This window comes from Engraulis encrasicolus, chromosome 10, assembly GCF_034702125.1.
Source record: "Engraulis encrasicolus isolate BLACKSEA-1 chromosome 10, IST_EnEncr_1.0, whole genome shotgun sequence".
Classification (NCBI taxonomy): domain Eukaryota; kingdom Metazoa; phylum Chordata; class Actinopteri; order Clupeiformes; family Engraulidae; genus Engraulis; species Engraulis encrasicolus.
The window spans coordinates 15,173,091-15,184,388 of NC_085866.1; positions in this window are offsets into that span (position 1 = coordinate 15,173,091).

An 11,298-nucleotide genomic window follows, 5' to 3' on the forward strand; every position below is an offset into this window, starting at 1 on the left:
AATTTTTCAAGTTAATTACCGGTAATAACTTCCAGAAGTCAGCTGATGCTTGAGTAACAGAAGTAGAATGCCTCTTCCGACCACTTCCTAAATTTACTAGTGTGGCATGGTGCATGTACCTGTAGCCTCTTACTGCAGCTGGGGTCACCGGCGACCCTATTCACTTGCTGAAAATGCTAACTACATCATAACAACAATGCTATGACATTACAGAGAGCCATAGTGCCGGGTTTAAGCAGGTAGTCTGCTGTCACGTCGGGCTGTCAGGTGATCTGACTTACACTAATTGTGTTTGTTATAAAAAGCAATATGCCGGCTCTAGCAGCAGCTTCAATTGTTTGCGGCCATTTCGCCAGTTTTCAGTGGTCCATGTAGCCTACGTGTAGACGCGCGTCCCACGGAATATGCAAGTTTGCGTGGGGTATAACTAGTGTCTTTAGCACTGCGGTGTATCTCCTGGCTGATGACCCGATGGAGAATCTCTACTGGCGTCTTGGGCCACCTTGCTTTGGTATATAGGTCTAGCCTTGTAAACCTTCTGTTTAGGCTATTCAGTCACGCAAGCATCCATCCACACTCACACCAATTATACAAAATACCCCACAGAAATAAAATCAAAGCCACAAAGACAATTGAAACTCAAGAAAACCAAAACACCTGTCTCTTATGCTCTTCTCCTGCCGAATACGTCAAATGTAACCGAGTGGATATTTTGATGCTTGTTATCCAAGATAAGAATTAACACTTTTGAAATGCACTTGCACTACTACGCCACTGGGGACTTTCACCCTCAGAGTAAACCTCTAGGAAAAGGCAACACAGGTCCGTGAAGGAGCGACAGAGACAGGGTTAAGACAATTAATTTCTTGTCTTTTAATTATCAAAAAGAGGAGTACAATTGCACTGTTTTAAAAATAGAATAAGACACAGGACAGCTATGACATTTACATGAAGCATCCACATCCGAGTGTGTAGCCTAAATTGCCCACTGATTCCCCCAACTCCAGTAGCTTCCGTTATAAATGTACACGTTACAATACAATAGATAAGACACTGCAATCAGTATGAAGTGATCATAAAAAACATGCAGGGAAAACACGTCACACAATTAATTGCACCCTCGTGCATCTATTCTGTGACACGGCAAACAGGCTATGGAGCATGACAGGCGCTGGACTGGCCCACTTCAAAGTGCGGTGCGCACTGACACAAAACCAAAGGAAATACAGTACAAACAAAACAAAAGAAAACGGAGAACTCTCACTTTCTCAGACAAACAAAATACAGGAGAACTATACCCAACAGAAACTGTGCGCAATACACACACACACTCAAACGCTCACACGCACCATTCACAATCTGATAACCTAAACAAAACAGCAGTTGGACTGGGACAGTCGTGGGTGCGGGAGATCGGCAGGACACCACAAGCAACGTCGTGCCCCTCGCGCAGCAACAGGGGAAGGATCTATACGTCATGTAGCCATTAAGGTAGTCTACCTGGCAAAGTACAACAGCTGGTGAGATATATTGCATATTGCACTGTTGTACATGTAAAACAGAAGGTTTACAAGGCTAGACCTACATACCAAAGCAAGGTGGCCCAAGACGCCAGTAGAGATTCTCTATCGGGTCATCAGCCAGGAGATACACTGCAGTGCTAAAGACACTAGTTATACCCCACGCAAACTTGCATATTCAGTGGGGCGCGCGTCTACACGTCAGTGTTGCCAGATTGGGCGGGTGCCCGCCCAATTGGGCTACTTGGGATGAGCGTCGGCGGGCAAAAACGGGAAAAATTGGCCATTTGGCGGTTTTTTAAGCCATTTTGGGTCCATAGAAGTCAATGTAATTTGTTGAATTTGGGCGGAATTTAGCGCATTTTGGCGGTTTTTGAGAACCTTTTGGGCGGGATTTGGTCAGACACATCTGGCAACACTGCTACACGTAGGCTACATGGACCACTGAAAACTGGCGAAATGGCCGCAAACAATTGAAGCTGCTGCTAGAGCTGGCATATTGCTTTTTATAACAAACACAATAAGTGTAAGTCAGATCACCTGACAGCCCCGACGTGACAGCAGACTACCTGCTTAAAGGTACATGCACCATGCTACACTGGCAGAAAGCACAACAATCCATTAGAAAAACAGATTTTATGTACCTCAGTATACATGACATTATAGTAAGTAAGTAAGTAAGTAAGTTTTATTTCTAAAGCACATTTAAAACAGTACAAAACTGACCAAAGTGCTGCACAGAGGCTGGTTAGAATAAAAATAGCAAGATAAATAAAGAAAGTAAAGCATATTAGTAGCACATAGCATTTCAATATAAAGGAAATAAAACATCTGCATACAGTGTACAGTTGCAGCACTGGCAGCATTGACTATATAAGACACATAAAAGGAGCTTAGAAAACTTTGAGTACATAAAGTGATACAAATGAAGGGGAAGGGGAAGTTAAATTATAGGGTTCAGGGCTAAAAGTATACATTTGGTGCAATAAAAACAACAAAAATTAAGGAAACTAAAATCTAAGAATCAAAAGCCAATGTATATTAATAGGTTTTAAGTCTAGATTTAAAAGCAGACGTCGTGGGAGCAGATCTAATATCGGGAGGTAAACTGTTCCAGATGCGTGGAGCTGCAATTTCAAATGCACGATCCCCTTTTTGCTTCAGGCGGGACCGGCCAAACTGGAGGAGACCTTTGATTATGAACTGTATCAACTAATGGCACTCGAGGATTGAAAAACATTAAAAGCATTTAGCATTTAGAGTGTACCTTTTCAGGTAGGCATCTACACGTCAACACTTAAAAGATGAGCATCTACATTAACCCTCTGAGGTCCGAGTGCCCTTCAGAGGGCAATGTGTCTCCAAAAACAAATCTGTAACTCTGTGAGTTTTTGTCATTGAAACATAAAAGTCACACCGTTAGAAACCTCAGACCTTCCAGGTCCCAAATATATATATGAAATGAAAATACTTGAAAATGTTAGGGTGGTGCAAGCAGCCTAAAAGCCTCTGAAAAGCCTTAGACCTCAGAGGGTTAAATGAACTGTCCACCTCATTTCAAGAAATTGCTCATACAGTATGTAGTAAAGTCCCTGTAAAATATGAGAATACATTGGATTTTTTCATCTATGTGTTTGCATTGGCTAGTTTAATAGCCAAATTTAGTATAGCACTGCAAGTCTATGGGAGCAAACAAAACTTAAGGTTATGTCTGTAACCTTGGTTCTCTAAAGGCGGGCATACACGGTACGATATTTTCAAACGCGGGTAGTAAGCTCCTGCTCACACTGCATGAGGGAATCGCACGGTTTAAAAGTTCACATCTCACGACTCACGTCCTCACACTATCAGAGACACTATCCCACTGTGCAACACGACAGGCATGTTTCGGGCCTGCAGAGGAGGGCCTGAGTTGGAGATAAGGAGGCAGTCAAAAGCGAGTCACAATGCCCTATCAATTTGTGCATGAATAGTGTCAAATCGGGTTGTAGGACTGCTTTAACTGTGCGATTTACTCACGAGGGATGACCAGGATTTCAAACAGTTTTGATTTTCTTGCGACCCTACGATTGCACAATTATGAGGTGACATTGCTTGTCGTTACCCCATGCACACTACACGATGCGAGACTCACGATTGACCTCCGATTGAGCAAGAAATCGGCCTGACTCCCAAAAAGTTGTGCGAGTGACAAATAAAATTGGGGGGAAAGTCACACAGTAAGGTTGGCTTAACCCTTTAAGCGCCACAATTTATTTTTCAATAAGTTTATAAAAAATAAAATTTTCAAAAGCTTAATGTTGGCATGATAAATTCAAATGACTGTGGCTTGACACTGGTAACAGATAGAGCTTGACTGTCAATTAGACAAATATTGGGGATGACCCCAAGATTATTTTGGGAGTAAATATGCATACCTAATTTGCATATTATGACGTCATATGGTGGCGGCCATTTTGAATTTTTAATAATTTTTGGAAAATATTGATAATTTTCAATAGATTATTGAATTTATTTAGCAATATTTGACATTACATTACTATCACGTAGTGCACATACACTATGGTCAAGGAAATAAGTATTTTTAGGCAGAATATATATAGTATATGTTGTAATATTGCAATAATATAATGCAATAATATTGAAATATATAATGCAACTATTACTACTTTTGCCTGGAGGGCCAAACATGTTTGTATCTGTAACCTGTACCATTTTAGCTTGTGAAACTTTCACAGAAAGGGTCAGCACACACATATTCATGATTTATGCCTATTTTTACATCTGTATAGCCTACTATGGCCTTTGGAGCAGGCGCTGTATAGGCAGTAAAATGATTGATCATGACACAGTCTAGCTCAGTGACTTCTACAGTTTTTCAATTACATTTCACAAAACTACTGGGCAAACTGTCAACATAATGGGTATAAAATCACAAGTATTAGGTCCATAGTATTGTGTCCAACGTAATTAGGCTACGTTATAGCCTGACACCTGAAGCCGATCAGGAACACAATCCCCGCCCCCTCGCGTGGAGAGCGCAGCGCCCTTCCACCCTCTCCCCCGTTTGAGAGAAATATATCGCCACCTCTTTCGTCTTTATTTGCTGTTTTACTGATTTGTATGACTCTTACAAAGACAGTCAAAACGCTGTGACCAGTCTGATTGTCAACAACGAGTCTAAAACGTTCATGTTTTAGGGTTGCCTATGTGTCTTCTCTTCACCGTGCGTTCTATTACCAAAACCTCTCCATACGGAGATATGGCCACGTTCGCCGCTGCCATCCACCCAGTAGAAGTCAGAAAGAGGGACAGAATGAGTGTGTGTGTGCTGCTTGGTGAACAGTGTTTGTCTGATCCCAGGATTATTGCGTTTGCCTCCGGATAGGTGGCTACCCGCATCACAGGGGGCTAAATGGATGGAGCGCAAGATAACATTACCAGACCCACTTCTCTCACCCCTAATTCCTCCACCAATACCTGTATAAACAGTACGACTGCATTCGCCACTACCACCGACTCACTTGAGATCGGATAAAGTCACCGAATGAGTTTCAATGTGTGTGTGTGCTTAGAGAACATCCTTGCTTCGCATGTCGGCATCACTGCCTTCGCCACGGTAAACAAAGAGTGCTCGTCCGATCATTATCCTCCTCGTGAGATAAAGACTGTCCTTCGGAGTCAGAATAGGCAAATAACATGCTCAGAACTTCATCACGATTCAATTTCTCACTAGCCATGATAAAATAGCTCGCTGATAGTTCACTGATAACAACACAAACCCAACTCGCACGCCTCGAGTCAAAGACGCAAAGTGGCTACTTCCGCATTTTGTGGTCGTGTCATAGGTCGCGTCTTTTACTGCTTCACCAAAGACTCTGTGAACTACAAAATGACGCAATCGTAGTCTTGTTTGAAAGGGTAGCATGTCTGCCAACTACTGGTAGGGAGGATGAACACTATTAAGACCGCTGGTTTGATCTACATGCGCTTTTGTTCATGATGACGTACCGTCGCAATTCTGCGACTTTGGCGCTTAAAAGGTTAAGGGAGATGAATGAGACATCTCCTATGGGAAGATGCTCTTAGTGCAGATTTGCAGAAGCTCTATTCACTACACAGTCTCACCCCAAGTAGTCAATATCTGAGTACCTTTGACCAGACTGCAATTTTTGACGTCTTGGGTATTCTTTCCACGTCACATTTTGACTATGTCCTCAAAGGCGCCCCCTTGTGGCAGCATAACGTCATTGAGGTTAGGTTTAGGAATAGGTTTAGGGTTAGGCCACATAGTCAAAATGTGACGTGGAAGGAATACCCAAGACGTCAAAAATTGTAGTCTGGTCCAAGGTAGTCAGAAATTGACTACTTGGGGTGAGACTGCGCTGCTATTCAATCACACTGTTTCGCCAATGAGCTGCGGCGGGGCCGGCCCCACCAGCAGTCAAAACCGCTCTTCCTGCCAGATCATGCTCATACTGAGGTAACCCCCTCTCTTTGTCCAACTAAAGCCGGGCATACACTGTGCAATATTTTCACTCGTGAGTCTTAAGCTTCTGCTCACACTGCACGATGGAATTTCACTGTTTAAAAGTTCACAGCTCACGACTCACGTCCTGATACTACACGAGCCGACAGTCGGATGTAACCGAAATGCTTCCACTGTACGACGCAACAGGCATGTTTCCCCGGTCTGCAGAGGAGGGAACATGCGCACCTGAGGTGGAGATGAGGTCGCGCTCAATAGCGAATCGCACGGCCCTATTAATTTGTGCATGTAAAGTGTCAAATCGGCTCGTAGCACTGCTTTAACTCTGCGATTTACGCACAAGCCACGACCAGAATTTCAAACCGTTTTGATTTTCTTGCGACCGTGCGATTCCACGATCGTGAGGTGAAATCGCTTGTCGTTACCCCATGTACACTGCACGATGCGAGACTCACAATTGACCTGCGATTGAGCAAGAAATCGGCCCGACTCTCAAAAAGTCATGTGAGTACCAAATCGGGGCAAAATCGGGGCAAAAGTCGCACAGTGTAAGCCCAGCTTAAGGAGACATCTCATTCATCTCCCTTAGAGAACCAGGGTTACAGACGTCAGCTAAAGTTCTCTTTCGGTCGATTCACTCGATATCTCCATTGGAATTTTGCAATCATTCCCAATTGCTTGCCAGATCCAACATCACAGGCAGACCTCAACAATGAGCCTCCTCGTTGAAGGACGGCGCCCATATTACCCTTAGAGACTGTCACCAGCCACGCCCAGAACCCTGTGTTTCAGAGGCGGTGCAGTCACATCCAAATGATTAAAAACGGACAAAGATGTCATGGTTGACCCAGCCAGCCGCTCGACACATCTCCCATACCGCAGCACCCTAAAAGGGCCCCCAGGATGTAGAGGCTACTCTAGTAGAGTGAGCCCTAATAGGGCATTTAAGCACCATATTGCTAGAAATTTCAGTCTTGCTAAACACACGTCGCGTTACTCTCTCGTGGGGTAAACGCGGGGGTTGAGCAAATGCAGAGCATAAACTACGAGGCGGCCGAAACAGGCTGACGGTAGGGCCATAAGCCAGCTGTGACACTGATGGTAGGCTGGGTACATGAATCACCACAACACCTTGACCCGAGAAGGTGTGAGAGAGGGCAAAGGCGCGTCGGGGACACAGTCGAGGTGATAGTCCTCCGATGCCTTTGCCTTCTTGTCACCAAACATTTCTGATAGTAATGTCCCTGTGTTGTTTGTCAAGCATCTTTTGATTCACTTCTGAACACATAAGTGATGTTTCCTGGAGTCAGTGAGAGGGTGTTTTGGGTCTTTCAACAGCTGAACAAAACTGACAGGAGCCTCTCTGCTTCTGTCACAGAAGTTCTGTGAATAGATGGCAATTTCAGATGGTTGGTACTGGAGGAACGCAATGTCCTGGAATGAAGACAGGGATTTAGCATAGCCTTCATGTAAGCTGGAGCAGAGCAAATAAAAAAGGGTAACACTTCACAATAACCTTCCACAAAAATGGTTAACTAATGGATAGCTAATGGTTTGTTGTGCATCTATAATACTATTATATGCATTGTTTTATCATTATTAAATCAATTGTAAAACACTTACTAAACATTTGCTGTTGACAATAACATTTAGGGCTGCACGATTATGGAAAAAATTATAATCACGATTATTTAGATCAAAACCACGATTATGATTATTAATCACGCTTATCCAGCAGAGCTTATAACCCTATTTGCACCCGGGTGCAAATAGCAATGTTTACAACACCCGGGTGTAAATAGCAATGTTCACTGTTTACACCCAGGTGCAAATAGCAACAAAGACTATATACACCCAGTTGCAAATAATAATGTTGCAAAAAAAACATGTCATTTTCCTACTTTTTTGTGGGACTGAAAATGGTATTTTGTGATTTCTGGGCAAACCAAAGCAGATAATCACAATCTCTAGTGATTGTAATTACATCTGTAACGGTACTTCTACTTTATACAGCTCTTATTATGTGCATCTAGATGCTTTAGCATAGCCTTCAGGTAAGCTGGAGCAGAGCCTGCTGTAACTTTGTTGGTAAAGATCAAGGCCTAGGTGTTTAATTCAAATGGCCAATGTAGGTTGTCAAAAAAAAAGTTCCATGCGCCCTTTTGGATTGGGAAAAGGCCAGAAGTTCCACCGCATTCTGGATCATTTACAAGGGTCTTATTACACAATCTAAGACCAGTCAGATTTTACTAAATTTGGCAATAGGTAGCACAGTTTCAATGAGCAGCATAGTTCCTGTACCTACTCTGACCACCATCCTACACAGTGCACTTTTAAATTATTTTATTTTTTTTATTATAGAATAATTCACATGCACGGAGGGCCAGTAAATCATATGCCATCTGCTGCAGCCCTCAGCTCCTATTTCCATAGCAGGAAGCACCAGTAGCAGTCACCATTGTCTTGATTTGTGGCTGTGGATTGGAAAGATGGACAAGAGAAGGAGAGAGAGACACTTCTGTCATCAATGTCATCACCAGGCCACAAGCACAAGGGAGGATGGGAGGTAGGTTATTAGAAAGAACCAGCTAAGTGCCCTGTCACTCATGAACGGTCTCATCGTGATGAGGCAAAACGATGTGTAGTTGCAAATGCACCCACTGAATGCCCTTGCAGCGCATCTCCTGTCAAAGGAGAATGGCTGAACAGATACTTGGGCCACAGTGAGATGCAGTCACAGGAGAAGTCTGGTTGACCGATGTGATTTTACAGGCTTGGGACAGCTCATGGCTGCCAACATCACTTGTAGCAACCAATATGAAGGAGAAAATGCAAATTTTGTTCTTCTGTGCTAATTTATCAATCCTGTTTCCTCAGTACCTTTCATTTCTACTGACTGATAAAACTAGGGTCCCTTTCAATGTCTAACCCCCGTCCTCTCCTTGTTCTTGTGGCTTTACTCACCTCTCACTTTACTGTTGTCTCCATGGGGCGGGGCATCATCCAAGGACAAGGCCACAAGCAAAAGGACATGATGGGAGGTTATTGAAAGGGACCCAGACCTACGTATAAGACGTGCTTTGCTGCTTACTGACCTCATTGCTCACAAGAGAGGCTCTGGAGCTCCCCCTTATGGGAATGGATAGCAGCACAAGGCAGTGTTTCCCAACCTTTTTTGTCCGGCGTACCCCCTAAGCAATTCTGCCCAATGATGAGTACCCCCTTGCTCATGCTCTACATCTGCTCCTCTATTCCAATGTGACTTCACTCCATATATTCGTTATTATTACATTTTTCCACGTACCCCCTGAGGTATGTGAGTTTAAACTCTTATGACCACTACCGAGAGCCAATGTCAGCTCCAAGGCCTTGTGCCAGTGTTTCCCACTAGGGGTACTTGAGCATGATTATGATGAAGCAGTGCTCCTTTTGCTAGGAAGCGTGCATGCACACTTTACCAGTTTGAGGCAATCTGGTTAGAATTTTATAACCACAATGCATACACACACTACCTAGCGCAAGCAGCACTGCTTCATCACGAACGTGCCCAATATTGAAGGTGGCCACTTTTACAACAGACCCCACATTCCTTAGGTCCCTGGAAAATATAACTTAATTCTATTGCAAATATAATTAAGATTTCTTTAACATGTCAAATAAAAATTACACCGGGGGGCTTGTCACCAGAATGCCTTAAACTGGCAAAGTGTGCATGCGCGCTGCCTAGCAAAAGGAGCACTGCTTCATCACGATCATGCCCATTGGCTTAAGGTGCAGTGGGAAATCCTGGTTTGTGTTCGTGTGTTGGTTCCCCACCCCTGCTCTACATCGTGGACCGATATCTTAGAAAAAACACACAAAAAACAACTGCATCAGCCCCTGAGGAGCTTCGTTCCACCGGGAAATGCCCTGTATGCCAGATTACCAGTCCAGGCCTAGTTGACACCAAGTGCCTCCCCTCAATAGTATTTTCCTTAAGCAACTAGAGTGAAATGAAACCAGGTAATGCATCAGGTGCCTAGCATCCTACATTAGAACTACTGTACAGAAAAAGTCTCTCAGTTGAAGACACAAAAGCCATTTTCAAGTGTCTAAAAATATGTAAGTCCTCTTTTGAACATTTTTTCCCCCTGTCACACCCCCTGTCTCTCCTCCCCTTGCTAAAATATACTTGACAAACACAGGATGAATAGTAGGATTTATTCAAACGAGCACCATTCTGAAAACAGACCTGCCATGAACGATGGGTGAAAGAGGTGTAGTACTGTACCCTCATGCAAAGTTCACTGGAAAATGTACACACATCTTTATTGCAGAGAACAAAGCTTACATCTTTTTTTTTAATTCATCGTAATCCATATATTGTTTTTTTTCAGTGTGATTATTGCACCCTATAACTCATGTGTGCATGTCATGTGTATACTTGCACTTGGTTAAAACATCAGGACTCCCGGTAAGTTGTGCACGTGTGACTGTTGCTGTTTTTTCGTGTGGTTGTTGCCTTGTCTTTCATAGAGGTCCAGTGTGTAAGATTTCCCCTTACCTGTATCTTCCTAAAATGTGCCAGACCGAAGGACTGACAAAACAATAACCCATGGTTGTACAAAAAAGAATAATAATAATGAACAAATAAGCAAAACATTCAGAACCATGTATGGCCCTGATTATGCAACATAGTTGCATCAACAATTTAAAGTCAGTAGTGAAACTTGAAATTGAATTAAATATTCATGAGAAAGGACAAGTCTGTGAATGACCAACATAAACAATCAGGGCCCCAGACAGTTTTGGCTGGGCCCAGGACAAAATCACCCCCCCCCCAAACAATACATAATGAGGAACCAGTTCTATGCCCCCCCTCTCCCTGGGCCTGGGACAACTGACCCATTCCCCCTTGCCAGGTTCCCTGATGACAATAATGACATATCCTAATGTGTTACAATAGTGTTTCTCAATGGGGGCAGGGGACTGTAGGGGCCCCTATGGGGGTATTGACAGCTGGGGGGGGCGGGGGGGGGCACTTATTTGCCATTGGGGGGCATTATTTTATTTTATTTTTGTAATACTAAGGGGGGCATTATCAGGCTTGAAGTCAAGGGGGCGTTGGGTGGTAGCTTTTGATGAGGTTGAGGGGGGTGTTTGTTCAAAGACAGGTTGAGAACCACTGTATTACACACTGGACCCCTGAAGGCAGTAAACATCAATGTATCCCAAGGTCTGAACTCTTGTCATACAGGAGGCTGCATGGCTGATACGGTCTCCATGCTTCTGGATACCATTGTCCCATTT